Here is a 12,669-nt window from a genome sequence, read left to right as displayed (position 1 = left end):
CTAGACCCAGCAGTCTTAGCTAATTATAGGCCAATCTCCAACCTTCCTTTATATCAAACATCCTTGAAAGAGTAGTTGTCAAACAGCTAACAGATCATCTGCAGAGGCTTATTTGAAGAGTTTCAGTCAGGTTTCAGAGCTCATCACAGCACAGAAACAGCTTTAGTGAAGGTTACAAATGATCTTCTTATGGCCTCTGACAGTGGACTCATCTCTGTGCTTGTCCTGCTAGACCTCAGTGCAGCGTTTGATACTGTCGACCATAATATCCTATTAGAGCGATTAGAACATGCTGTAGGTATTACAGGTACTGTGCTGCAGTGGTTTGTATCATATCTATCTAATAGACTCCAGTTTGTGCATGTAAATGGAGAGTCCTCTTCACACACTGAGGTTAATTATGGAGTTCCACAGGGTTCAGTGCTAGGACCAATTCTGTTTACATTATACATGCTTCCCTTAGGCAGCATCATTAGAAGACATAGCATACATTTACACTGCTATGCAGATGACACCCAGCTCTATCTGTCCATGAAGCCAGATAACACACACCAATGAGTTAAACTTCAGGAATGTCTTAAAGACATAAAGACCTGGATGGCCGCTAACTTTCTGCTTCTTAATTCAGATCAAACTGAGGTTATTGTACTCGGCCCTGAAAAGCTTAGAAATATGGTATCTAAGCAGATTCTTACTCTGGATGGCATTACCTTGGCCTCCAGTAACGCTGTGAGGAACCTTGGAGTCATTTTTGACCAGGACATGTCCTTCAACGCACATATTAAACAAATATGTAAGACTGCGTTCTTCCATTTGCACAACATCTCTAAAGTTAGAAATATCCTGTCTCAGAGTGATGCTGAAAAACTAGTTCATGCATTTATTACTTCCAGGCTGGACGACTGTAATTCATTATTATCAGGAAGTCCTAAAAACTCACTGAAAAGCCTTCAGCTAATCCAAAATGCTGCAGCAAGAGTCCTGACAGGGACTAGAAAGAGAGAGCAGATTTCTCCTGTTTTGGCTTCCCTTCATTGGCTTCCTGTTAAATCCAGAAATTTTCTAACAGTCCAGTTCACTGATGAGTGCAGTGCAACCCTGGATGGTCCAGATGGATGCAGTGGTGGATGGTTGGTGGACGGCCACCATGTCCCAACAAGGCTGCGTCGTCAGCAAGGAGGTGGTATAGTCATGTTTTGGGCCGGAATCACGGGGAGAGAGCTGGTCGGCCCCTTTAGGGTCCCTGAAGGTGTGAAAATGACCTCTGCAAAGTATGTGGAGTTTCTGACTGACCACTTTCTTCCATGGTAGAAAGAGAAGAACTGTGCCTTCCGCAACAAAACCATCTTCATGCAAGACAATGCACCATCTCATGCTGCAATACCTCTGCATCATTGGCTGCTATCGGCATAAAAGGAGAGAAACTCATGGTGTGGTCCACATTTTTCCCTGACCTCAATCCTACTGAGAACCTTTGGAGGATCCTCAAGCAAAAAAATATGAGGGTGGGAGGCAGTTCACATCCAAACAGCAGCTCTGGGAGGCAGCTCTGACATCCTGCAAACACATGATAGGGCACATGGAGTGGGGGGGTGCTGTTGCAACTATAATAAATAAGCTTATATAATAAATACAGTTTAAAGAGTTAGGGATGTTGGTTGCATTAAAGTATACATAGAAAAACAGTTAAACTTTATACTTAAAATGTAATGTCCATGGGTGTTGGCAGTGCAGTTATCCTCCAATCAGGGTGGAGGTAGGGCATGTTTGACAGCCTGCAGGTAAACACTTCTGTTGAGTCTGTTTGTCTTCGACGTGATGGCCCTGCAGCGTTTACCAGAGGGAGGTGAGTGTCCAGGGTGCGAGGGGCCCTTGATGATGATGCTGGCTTTCTGCTGAAGTCTGCCAGTATAAATGTCTCTGAGGGGGGTTAGTGAGGTGCCAATTGCCCGCTCTGCTGCCCTCACCACCTCTTGTCCTCCGCGGTGCAGCAGTTGAACCAGAGTGTGCAGCAGTAGGTCAGAAGGCTCTCGATGGTGGAGAGGTAGAAGTTTACTAGCAGTCTCTGGGGTATTTGGGCCTGACGTAGTTCCCTGAGGAAGTACAGCCTTTGCTGTGCTTTTCCTGCCTGGTGGGAAATGTTTGTGGACCAGGTAAGGCCGGCCGAGATGTGGACTCCGGGGAACTTAAAGCTTTCTACCATTTCTACCTCCTCCATCAATGTAGAGGGTAGAGTGCTCAGATCACTTTGTTCTAGGACTGGGCGATATGACCCAAAAGTCATATCTCGATATTCTTTAGCTGGATGGCGATATACGATAAATATATCTCGACATTTTTTAAAGCCATAAAGTAAGACCAAAAAAAGAGTTCTTAGTCAAAGCTGTGTCCCAGATCTCACACAGGCACTTTTATTAACATACAGCGTAGATGTACATGAAACAATTTCTCAGAAATAAATTATCAGCATTTATTAAATAATGATGCTCCATAAATAAAATAAAACAATGTTGTTTTTGTGCATAACAAAAAGCTCACAATTGTGCAGTTAAAATGTAAACTAACAGACGCTGAGCATAATAACAAAGACTTCACAGCTGCTCTGTTCCCAACTTCTACTGCGTGACTGACAGCCTGGAGTTTGAAGTCCTCTTCGTAACCGTGTCTCTTACAGGTGCCATTTGTGGTCCTTATACGCACACAATACGGTAATATTGCAGCACTAAAATAGTAATCTCCAAATGCTTTCTTTTTACCGACCAGCTCCTCTTTGATAGCTGCCGTGTCCGTCCCGTCCTGAATATAAAAATATATCGATATATTTAAAAACTCGATATATCGCCCAGTCCTAGTTTGTTCTTCTGGAGTCGATTACCATCTCCTTGGTCTTGGCTGTGTTCAGATGCAGGTTGTTGTCGTCGCACCATCGCTTCAGATGCTGAACCTCCTCTCTGTAGCTGAATCATCGCTGTTGTCGATCAGTCCTATGACGGTGGGGTCGTCAGCAAATTATATAATGGTGTTACTGGTGTGGATTGGAGAACAGTCATGGGTGAAAAGTGAGTATAAGAGGGGACTGAGGACACACCCCTGTGGGACACCTAATTCAGAATGAGGGTGGAGGAGGTGTGCTCTCCCATTCTGATGTTCTGGGGTCTGTTGCTCAGGAAGTCCAGTATCCAGCTGCACTGTGAGCTGCTGAGTCATGGGTTGCTTAGTTTTTTAACCAGTCTGTGGGGTCTGTGGTCCACAAACAGCATTCTCACATAGGAGTTACTAATGTCCAGGTGTGTGAGGGTTGAGTGAAGAGCTGTTAATGTGGTGTCCTCTGTATGGCTTACTTTAATATTTAATATATTTAATATTTAATATAACTTACTTTAATATTTGATTTAATATTTGATTTGCACAGGCGACCGAAGAATTTTCTTGATGGTGGAGTGGATGTTTGTCAGAAACAGTTCTGTCATGATCCTGGGTCCTTTTGACCCAGCGTTTTGTGTTTTCTCTTCGCGATTTTGGTTCTGTTCTCTAATTGGTGTTTACCCTGTTCCCCCCCCCCGTGTGTTCCTGTTTTGTTGTGAAGGTCTGCGTCTTATGTGAGTGTTTTCAGTTTGCCTCCCTGGTCTCGTCATGTTAATCACTCCCAGCTGTGTCTCCCACCTGTGTGTAATCTCCCTGTGTTCTCTGAGTGTATTTAAGTTGTATTTTCTGTCTTGGTAATCGCTGGTTCGTCTGTGTTGTTTCCCCTCGGTCTCCCTGTATGTATTTCTCCGGACCTCCCTGCATCCTCATTCTGGTTTGTCTTATTAGTTTACCCAGTTTAGGTTTCCGGTTTCATGTTTTGTCGCCACCACTGTTTGTACTCACACCCCTGTAAATAAACACTCATCTGCACCAGAGCTGCCGCATTTTGGGTCCTATTTCATATTCCACACGGCTTGCCCCGGCAAACCGTGACAAGTTCCTTTCTTCTCTTGGTGAAATGAACTCCGTTGGGTATAAAAATTCAGTTGTGGAAAAATCTCAAGCATGGATGTTAATCACAAAGCAGTCGACAGCCTTTCTAATGCTGGAGTTGACCATCTTCCCGTCCTTATTGATCGTCCCTGCGCTTCCATATCGCCACAATCGACTCTCGTTGACTTATAAATGTGCAGCTGTCATTGAGACTGTTATATGTCAACTCTGTGTGCTGTTGCATCAATTCCTTCTTAATGATTCCTTCTTTGAGGCGGATCATGTAGCAGTAGTTGCAGGTAGTTTGTAGTTGTTAGCTAACTACTAGCTGATTTTGCACTCCACCCCCTTGTCCAAGAATAGGTACTTCCTGGCTTCAAACAACTTTTGAGGTTAACAAAGAGTCCAAAATGAGTAGGTGAAATTATAGTCACTACATTCATGTTATCTCTACAGTCTATGGACATCTCCCAGTGGTTGGTGGAACTGTTGTGAAGCCTTAGGCTGAACTTTTTGGCCCTCACCATCTTGGTTTTTAGAAGAAAAAGTGATTTTATCCGGTTGTTCAGTGATGACGTGACGAATCCTACTTCCGGGCCTAAAGTAGTCTGCGTTTAATATGGCTTTTGTGTTGTTAACATGTTTAATGTTATGTATTTTCTTCTATTTAATCTCAAAAAGCTCCTAAAACAGTCGGTGATCACTGTTGACCTCCCTCGGCTTTTATTACCGCTAATCATTTATTTAAGCTCAGTTTTTAAAACCTTAGGATGTAACTACAGCCCAGCCCATGCAGCAGTATATGAATGACTAACCTCGTATTGTGGATGGATTATCTCAGTTGTTCTCCTGGCTGAAGTTTGGTCCTTTTACAGCATCCTGCCATGCGATTACATTTGTTCCTGACCACCGAGAACACTCACGTTAACTTTTATCGAGTGGAAAAAAAGTTAGCTTGTTTATATTATGCTAACATAGCTGTGTCGCTAGCGGTCACGTAGTACATCATTATATACCAGCTAGCCCAACTTCAGTAACCCTACAAACGTCACTGCTGTTTAGTTTTCTGTCTTCATTTATGCTGGAAGTGATAGCAGAGCTGTACGTTTTAATTTGTTTCCAAAACCCCGCAGTCAGGACATGCTATATTGTATTTAGATAGAAGCTAGCGAGCTAAGTCCCTGCTAACTTCTAACTCCGTTAAATGTCATAAATTCCGTTTTCATGGATGCCTGGATGTTAAACTCAATTGTCACACCTGGTAGAGCAGAACGCTGATCATTTTATTAAAGATGAAAGACTTTAGACAGTTTTTCAACTCTCAGTAATGCCACAGTGATCGTTTGATATATGGACCTGCAGCGGAGTTTAGACCCAGACACGGCTAGTGACGTCAGACTGAACAACCGGATAAAATTAACATCATGTTGGACTGAAGAAGATATGAGATTTTGATTGAGACTTAAAATTTCTTTGGAAAATGAGGATATTAATCAATGAGGTGACTCATCAAGTCCCATTTGTGGTTTCTGTGCTTCCACTTGCTGCAACAGCTCCTTGTGTCAGGGAGCAGCTGCTAGAGAAAGGTAGTCTCTTTGTCATGACAGTTTTCAAGCTTAACCTGATTCCAACCACCATAAGTTACATTTTCTGCTCATTAGTGATTTAAAACATGTGTGAGGGACCAAGCAGCTAAAGCAGAGAAGACACAGGAAGAAATGTCTTCATAATGGGCTTTAAAAAAAAAAAAAATTATTTTAACCCCCAAATAAAGTTCAAAAGGACAGAGTTCAACATGTAATCAAAATGTAATTAGCAGACCCATAAAAGATGTCAAATAAATATAATTACAAAAGGTGATTTCCAGAAAGTGGACACAAAAAAACAAACAAACACCAATACTAAGCACAAAATGACATAAGTAAACCTAAAACACCCCCGTTTCTGACATGCACATGGTTGAGTCCAGACAGGAAGCAGCCACGCCCCAAACCAGAGAAAGAGAAACATAATTCATATAACAAAAACCCCACACAATACTAATATGTGTGCTTCATAATATCAGTGTTATCAGTGAAAACATTAATGAATTCTATTAGTGAAATAACTGTAAACCAAACTAATGAAATGAGTGAATGCACTGGTTTTACCCATGTGTGGCTGATGCCATCATGTCAAGGCTAAAACGGTCTTAAATTTGGCAGTCAGTGCAACCAAGACTGCTTTACCGGAGAGCGGTATGACCTCCAGGTGTACATTACTGAAGCCCATTCCATAAAGCCTCGACACACAGTTTTATTTGTCATTTGTGATTTTAGAGGATGTTTGGGCACAGCAGATGTCAGCTGGCCTTTTATGCACCGTGGCCTGCTGCTGCTTTGTGGCTGAAATGCTTCCAGTTTGCAGTAGGTGCATGATTTTATACAACCTGCGGTAATGAGACTGAACACAGCTGGATTCAAAGGTTAGGAGGTGTGGTCCAGTCCTGCGGACAGTCTAAACTTGTTTCTTAGCACCGCCTCATCATTGCAGGAATGGTTTGAATCTGCTGGTAATCAGATAAAGTTGCCCAGCTGTCAGTCAGAGTGTGAGTGGTTTGTGTGAGTCTTTGTAACTCTCTGTGACCAATTCAGTATCCATATTGAAGGCTTTTCACCTTTGACGTTTTTCTGATGTCAGGGAACCTCTGACTTTTTGTTGGGTGGGCTAATGGACACTCCAGGAAACATGATCCACACAGGCCCCCACCCACTGAGCCCAGCTGTACCTTTACCAACAAGGACCTCTTGTGTCTGCATTGTAATGCTAGTGCATGAGCTTGATTTACAGCAGCGTTGCTTCATATGCTCTTCTGCTTTGTGAAGTAAAGCCTAAAGTGTCACCTTGATGAAGTTCCTGGTATAGCCTGTGCTGGCTCCTTTTTAAACTGTAAGAGCTTACTGTGACTCAAGCACACACAAAACAGGAACAAGCTTATCAGACTGATGTTATTACACTTTTCTTTTCATTATGAGCTGAGCCACCTGCTGCTTCCATTTACTAATCTGTGTATTTGGTTGGGTGGTGTGGATGACTTGCACTAAGCCACTTAAACCAAACCCTTCTGCACCAGCAGGTGTCACTGTTTCCCTTGTCTCATCTGCGACAAATATTTACACTGACACAGCCCAACGTGACAGTAGAGGTCATTTCATGCCTTTGAGGATACAGAGACAGTGTTCGGCCTCCATTTAAAGACTGTGGGTGTGCTACTAAAATGAGTCACAGTCACAAGGAGGCTTATGTGAGGTAGAAGATATCTTTGATCTAAAATAAGATGTTGAGTCTAAAGTGTGCTCCTACCTTTTTTATTTTACTCCTTCAGCTAATTGCGAGTCCTCCCTCTGGCCTGTTCCTCCCTCCCCTCAGCTGTCAGCATCTCCCCATTAAATCAGCTCTAGCTGTGCTCGCACATGCAAACAGAAAGCTGCTTTTAAGCCTGTGTGTGCAGTGGAAACTGTCCACTGACAGAACACATCAGGCGGAGGTTTCCACATTAAATAGCTCCAGCGTGCAGTGTGATGAGAAACAGGAGGGATGGATGGGGTGTTATAAGAAGGTGAGCAAGAGGGAGAGATTGCAGTGTTTTCCCTCTGCGTAGCAGCGAGCAGCCCCACCCCTTTGGACTGCCTCTGCACGTCTCTGCTCCGCCATTGTAGCTGCACGGATATTCGTGTCATGTCCCTCACTTCGCTCCCTATCTGCTTCAACTCCCAGATTCTGTTTTGCACAGTCATGGCTGTAATATTCATTTATTCTCCTTTACATGTATGGACTGGTAATAATGGTAATAAAAATAGAAGCAGCAAAGCGCATGAAAAACAATCTTTGTACTACTGCCACACAATAAAGAGCATTTTATTTTTATTTAAAAGGTCATCTGTGTCTTATTTTAAAAATAATGTTGAAGTGGAATGATAGAGAAATACAGATAACTTAATTAAAACAATGTTGGAAAAATGCAGAGAAACTCGTTGCCTCTTTGTTATGATTCCAACCTTTAAGGAATATTCAATCATTTACTAAAAGTAGTTGTACTACTTTGTTTAAAAAACCCTGACAATCAGAAGAACCCCTATGATTAACCACTTGGTGACCGTGGGAAAGAAAAACTGCTTTTTAATGGGAAGTAACCCTCAGAACAAGGTTCAGGGAGGGGCGGCCCTCTGCTGCAACCATTTGGGGTGATGGAAGGAAGACAGGACAAAAGACACACTGTGGAAGAGAGCCAGAGATTAATTATATCTCATGATTAAACACAGGGTAGCGTATAAACACATAGTGAGTGAAAAGAGGTGTGAGAAGGAGAAACACCCAGTGCATCATGGGAATCCCCCAGCAGCCTACACATATTGCAGCATGACTAAGAGAGGATTGAGGGTCACCTGGTCCAGCCCTAAATATATGCTTTAGCAAAGAGGAAAGTTTGAAGCCTAATCTTAAAAGTTTAGAGTCTAGGTCTCCAAACTCCATACTGGGAGCAGGTTCCACAGAAGAGTGGCTGAAGGCTCTGCCTCCCATTCTAGGTTTAAATATCCTCAGAACAACAAGCCTGCAGCCTGAGATTGAAGTGCTTTATTGGGACAATGTGGTAATATGAGGTTTTTAAGATAAGAGTGATTCTGATCATTCAAGACCTCACAAGTAAGACGAAGGATTTGAAATTCAACTCTGGTTTCAACAGGGAGACAATGAAAAGAAGCGAGTATATGCTCGCTTTCTAGTCCCAGTCAATACAGAATCTTGGATAAATTGGGGAGTTTTGGGGACAAGTCTGCACTAGAAATAACAAATGCATGAACTAGTTTTCAGAATAATTTTGAGACAGGAATTGCACAAATGCAAGAAAGCAGTCCTACATATTTTTAATATGCACACTGAAGGTCACAGGACATCATATTTCTAAGCTTTTCAGAGCCGAGTACAATAACCTCAGTTTGATCTGAATTAAGAAGCAGAAAGTTAGCGGCCATCCAGGTCTTTATGTCTTTAAGACATTCCTGCAGTTTAACTCATTGGTGTGTGTTATCTGGCTTCATGGACAGATAGAGCTGGGTGTCATCTGCATAGCAGTGTAAGTGTATGCTATGTCTTCTAATGATGCTGCCTAAGGGAAGCATGTATAGTGTACACAGAATTGGTCCTAGCACTCTGCACTTCTGTTTTAACTTAAAATATTGAAAAGTTCTCCAGAGTGGGGATTGGTTAAGTGGAAACTATAAACTGCCCATAGGTGTGGATGTGAGTGAGAATGGTCTCTGGCCATTTTCCTCTGCGTTTTGGCCTCCTGTCCACACTGAGACGCAGATTTTGGTCAAGGAAAACTGAGCTTTTTGAAAACGCTCTCCAAAGCGGATACATTTGAAAATGCAGTTTTCGTGTCACAGTGTGGACAGCGTAACCGCAGGCTTTCGGAAACAATGACACATTTGAGTCATATGATGCAGTCATGTGACCAATTAAACTAAGATAGCGGAGGGCATTATACAGCAGCTGTTTTGTTTGTTCTCAATTTTGTTAAAGATTAATATCAGTCTGTACGTGCTCCAAAAAGCTTTTCTTCAAATTCTTTAATTCTCACTCGCTTTTGCAACTTTGTACTTTTGTGTTACTCGCAGCAACAACCTCATTGTTAGTCCACTTAAAAAACTTTTCCTCGACATTTTGTCGCCACGTTTCAAAGAGCTGGAAAGTAAATAAACAGCAGACAGAAATAAGGGCAGATCGAATCGTCTTATGTTTCACGCATGCGCAGGACAGGAACGTTTCAGCGTGGATGAACAAGTGTTCGGAAACTATTGGAAACGATAGTATGGATGCGGAGCGTTTTTAGATGAAAACACTGTTTTCAAATTTGGTGTAGACGTAGCCTCTGTCTGTGTGTTAGCCCTGTGACAGAGTGGCGACCTGTCCAGGGCCAACCCTGCCTCTCGCCCTAAGACAGCTGGGATAGGCTCCAGCTGCCCCCTGCGACCCTCAAAGGGATGATCCAAGGGATGGGTGGATGGAAAAGTTCTTTCTTCCCACCTACCACCAACTGTTTGCTCTTTGGTAATCATCTGATTTTTAGGGCCTAATACTGTAGGGTCCTTAACTGACAGTACAAAGCACCCAGAGGTGACTGTTATTGTGATTTGGTGATATATAAATAAAATGAAATTGATATTTGATGCCAAATTTGATACCATGATGTTACCATGATATTATGAAACAACGATTTTTCAGTATGCTATAATATACAGTCTCTAATCCTGGTATCTGTGTATGTGAATAAGTTAACTCTGAAGAGACAAAAACAGGAATTCTACACATGCCAGAGTTTTGTTTTTCGAAGACTTCAAAGGCTTTTAAATGGATAATCTTTTACATGTTTCTATGACATAGTGAAGAATGTATAATCCGATTGTTAAGTGATGACGTGACGAATCCTACTTCCGGGTCTAAAGTAGTCTGCGTTTAATATGGCTTTTGTGTTGTTAACATGTTTAATGTTTTGTATTTTCTTCTATTTAATCTCAAAAAGCTCCTAAAACAGTCAGTGATCACTGTTGACCTCCCTCGGCTTTTATTACCGCTAATCATTTATTTAAGCTCAGTTTTTAAAACCTTAGGATGTAACTACAGCCCAGCCCATGCAGCAGTATATGAATGACTAACCTCGTATTGTGGATGGATTATCTCAGTTGTTCTCCTGGCTGAAGTTTGGTCCTTTTACAGCATCCTGCCATGCGATTACATTTGTTCCTGACCACCGAGAACACTCACGTTAACTTTTATCGAGTGGAAAAAAGTAGCTTGTTTATATTATGCTAACATAGCTGTGTCGCTAGCGGTCACGTAGCACATCATTATATACCAGCTAGCCCAACTTCAGTAACCCTACAAACATCACTGCTGTTTAGTTTTCTGTCTTCATTTATGCTGGAAGTGATAACAGAGCTGTAGGTTTTAATTTGTTTCCAAAACCCCGCAGTCAGGACATGCTATATTGTATTTAGATAGAAGCTAGCGAGCTAACTCCCTGCTAACTTCTAACTCCATTAAATGTCATAAATTCCGTTTTCATGGATGCCTGGATGTTAAACTCAATTGTTACAACTGGTAGAGCAGAACGCTGATCATTTTATTAAAGATGAAAGACTTTAGACAGTTTTTCAACTCTCAGTAATGCCATAGTGATCGTTTGATATATGGACCTGCAGCGGAGTTTAGGCCCAGACACAGCTAGTGACGTCAGACTGAACAACCGGATAGGAATGTAACCATGTGTGTGTGTGTGTGAGCGTGTGTGTGTGTGAGCGTGTCTGTGTGTTACAGGACACTGTTATTCCTGCAGGGTGTAGTTGCTGACTCTGACAAAACCAAATCCTAGTCTGTGTCAGTGACTGGCAGAGAGATGGGGCAGCTGTCTTCACACAGCTCGGCAGCAGGATAAGAGTAGTGATCAAAGAGAGGCTAGTGGAGAATATATTAAAATAAAGGGGGTGGGGGAGGGGGGTGTCTTAGGGCACGGAGGGGGTGGAGTTGAGTAGACTGGAGAGCGAGCGAGGTAGGGGTAGTGTGACAAATAAGGCTGTGAAGGAGTGGACGTGTGGAAAACGAGGCATGCTGCTTGTGCTCGGGGGATTGCCTGCAGCCAGATACAGTATGTGCACAAGTCTCAGTGCAGACACAAGTTTTAATGACCAAAACTCAACTTCAGGACAGAAAACATTCATAGACAACAATGTGTTCTTATCTATACATGAAGAGGATGCCGTTCATAGGTGCAGATTGCAGTACTTGCTTAGGACACTTTGTCAGTGTACAGGTTGAAATGTACAGGTTGAAGTGCCTGAACTCAAAAATTAACACCTCGACTCAAAACCAACTGATAATAATTTTGTGAAACAGTTTTTCTGACTGTAGTTCTTGTGAGAGTAGGGAACAGCTGGAAGACAGCGGCTGCTGTAGGACAAAGATGCTTTAGTTTGTCAAGAGAGAGCCATGAAAACCACTACAACGGGTGTATTTCTACTACTGCTTGGACTGGATCTGATCCTGAGTTTTTCTCCTGGGGCGGATCCAGTCGAAGGTAGGTCCATTTTTAACTCAAATGCTAATAATGAGTGAGAAGCGTCCACCTTGATTTACCTTGGAAGAGGCTGTAAAAGTTTGTGAAAGGGCTCCGATACAGGTCAGGGAGTCAGAGATGTTCACTCCTGTGTACAGTGACGTCTGTACTGAGATGATGTTGGTAAGTGCTGCTGTTAGCCGCTGTTTGCCGCTGTTAGTCGCTATTAGCCGCTATTAGCCTCTGTTAGCCTCTGTTAGCTGCTGTTAGCCTCTGTTAGTGAAACTGCCTTTGAAATCGATGCAACTTTGTTGGACTGTTTAGTGAATAAACTCATATAATGTGTTATCAAACTGTCTATCAGAGGTAAAGCGAGATTTTTAGGACACTTGCACCTAACTAACATTAGCCTATAATCAGCTGTTGCTGTTGTTTAGCCAGCTTGTTGTCAGCTGTCTAGCGATGGATGGACTGTGTGTCTAATCTACTGACAGTTATCGTAGATTAGTCAAGCAGTATTGCAGGTTGTGGCAATACTGGTAATAAATGAGCATGTTTATGAGATGAGGATGACATTTTATTGTCAGTGGTGTTGTCTCTGTTCTTCACACATTCAT

Source organism: Rhamphochromis sp. 'chilingali', assembly GCF_963969265.1.
Source record: "Rhamphochromis sp. 'chilingali' genome assembly, chromosome: 5".
NCBI classification, from domain to species: domain Eukaryota; kingdom Metazoa; phylum Chordata; class Actinopteri; order Cichliformes; family Cichlidae; genus Rhamphochromis; species Rhamphochromis sp. 'chilingali'.
The sequence above is the reverse complement of the archived record's forward strand: the minus strand, read 5'-3'. Positions refer to the sequence as shown.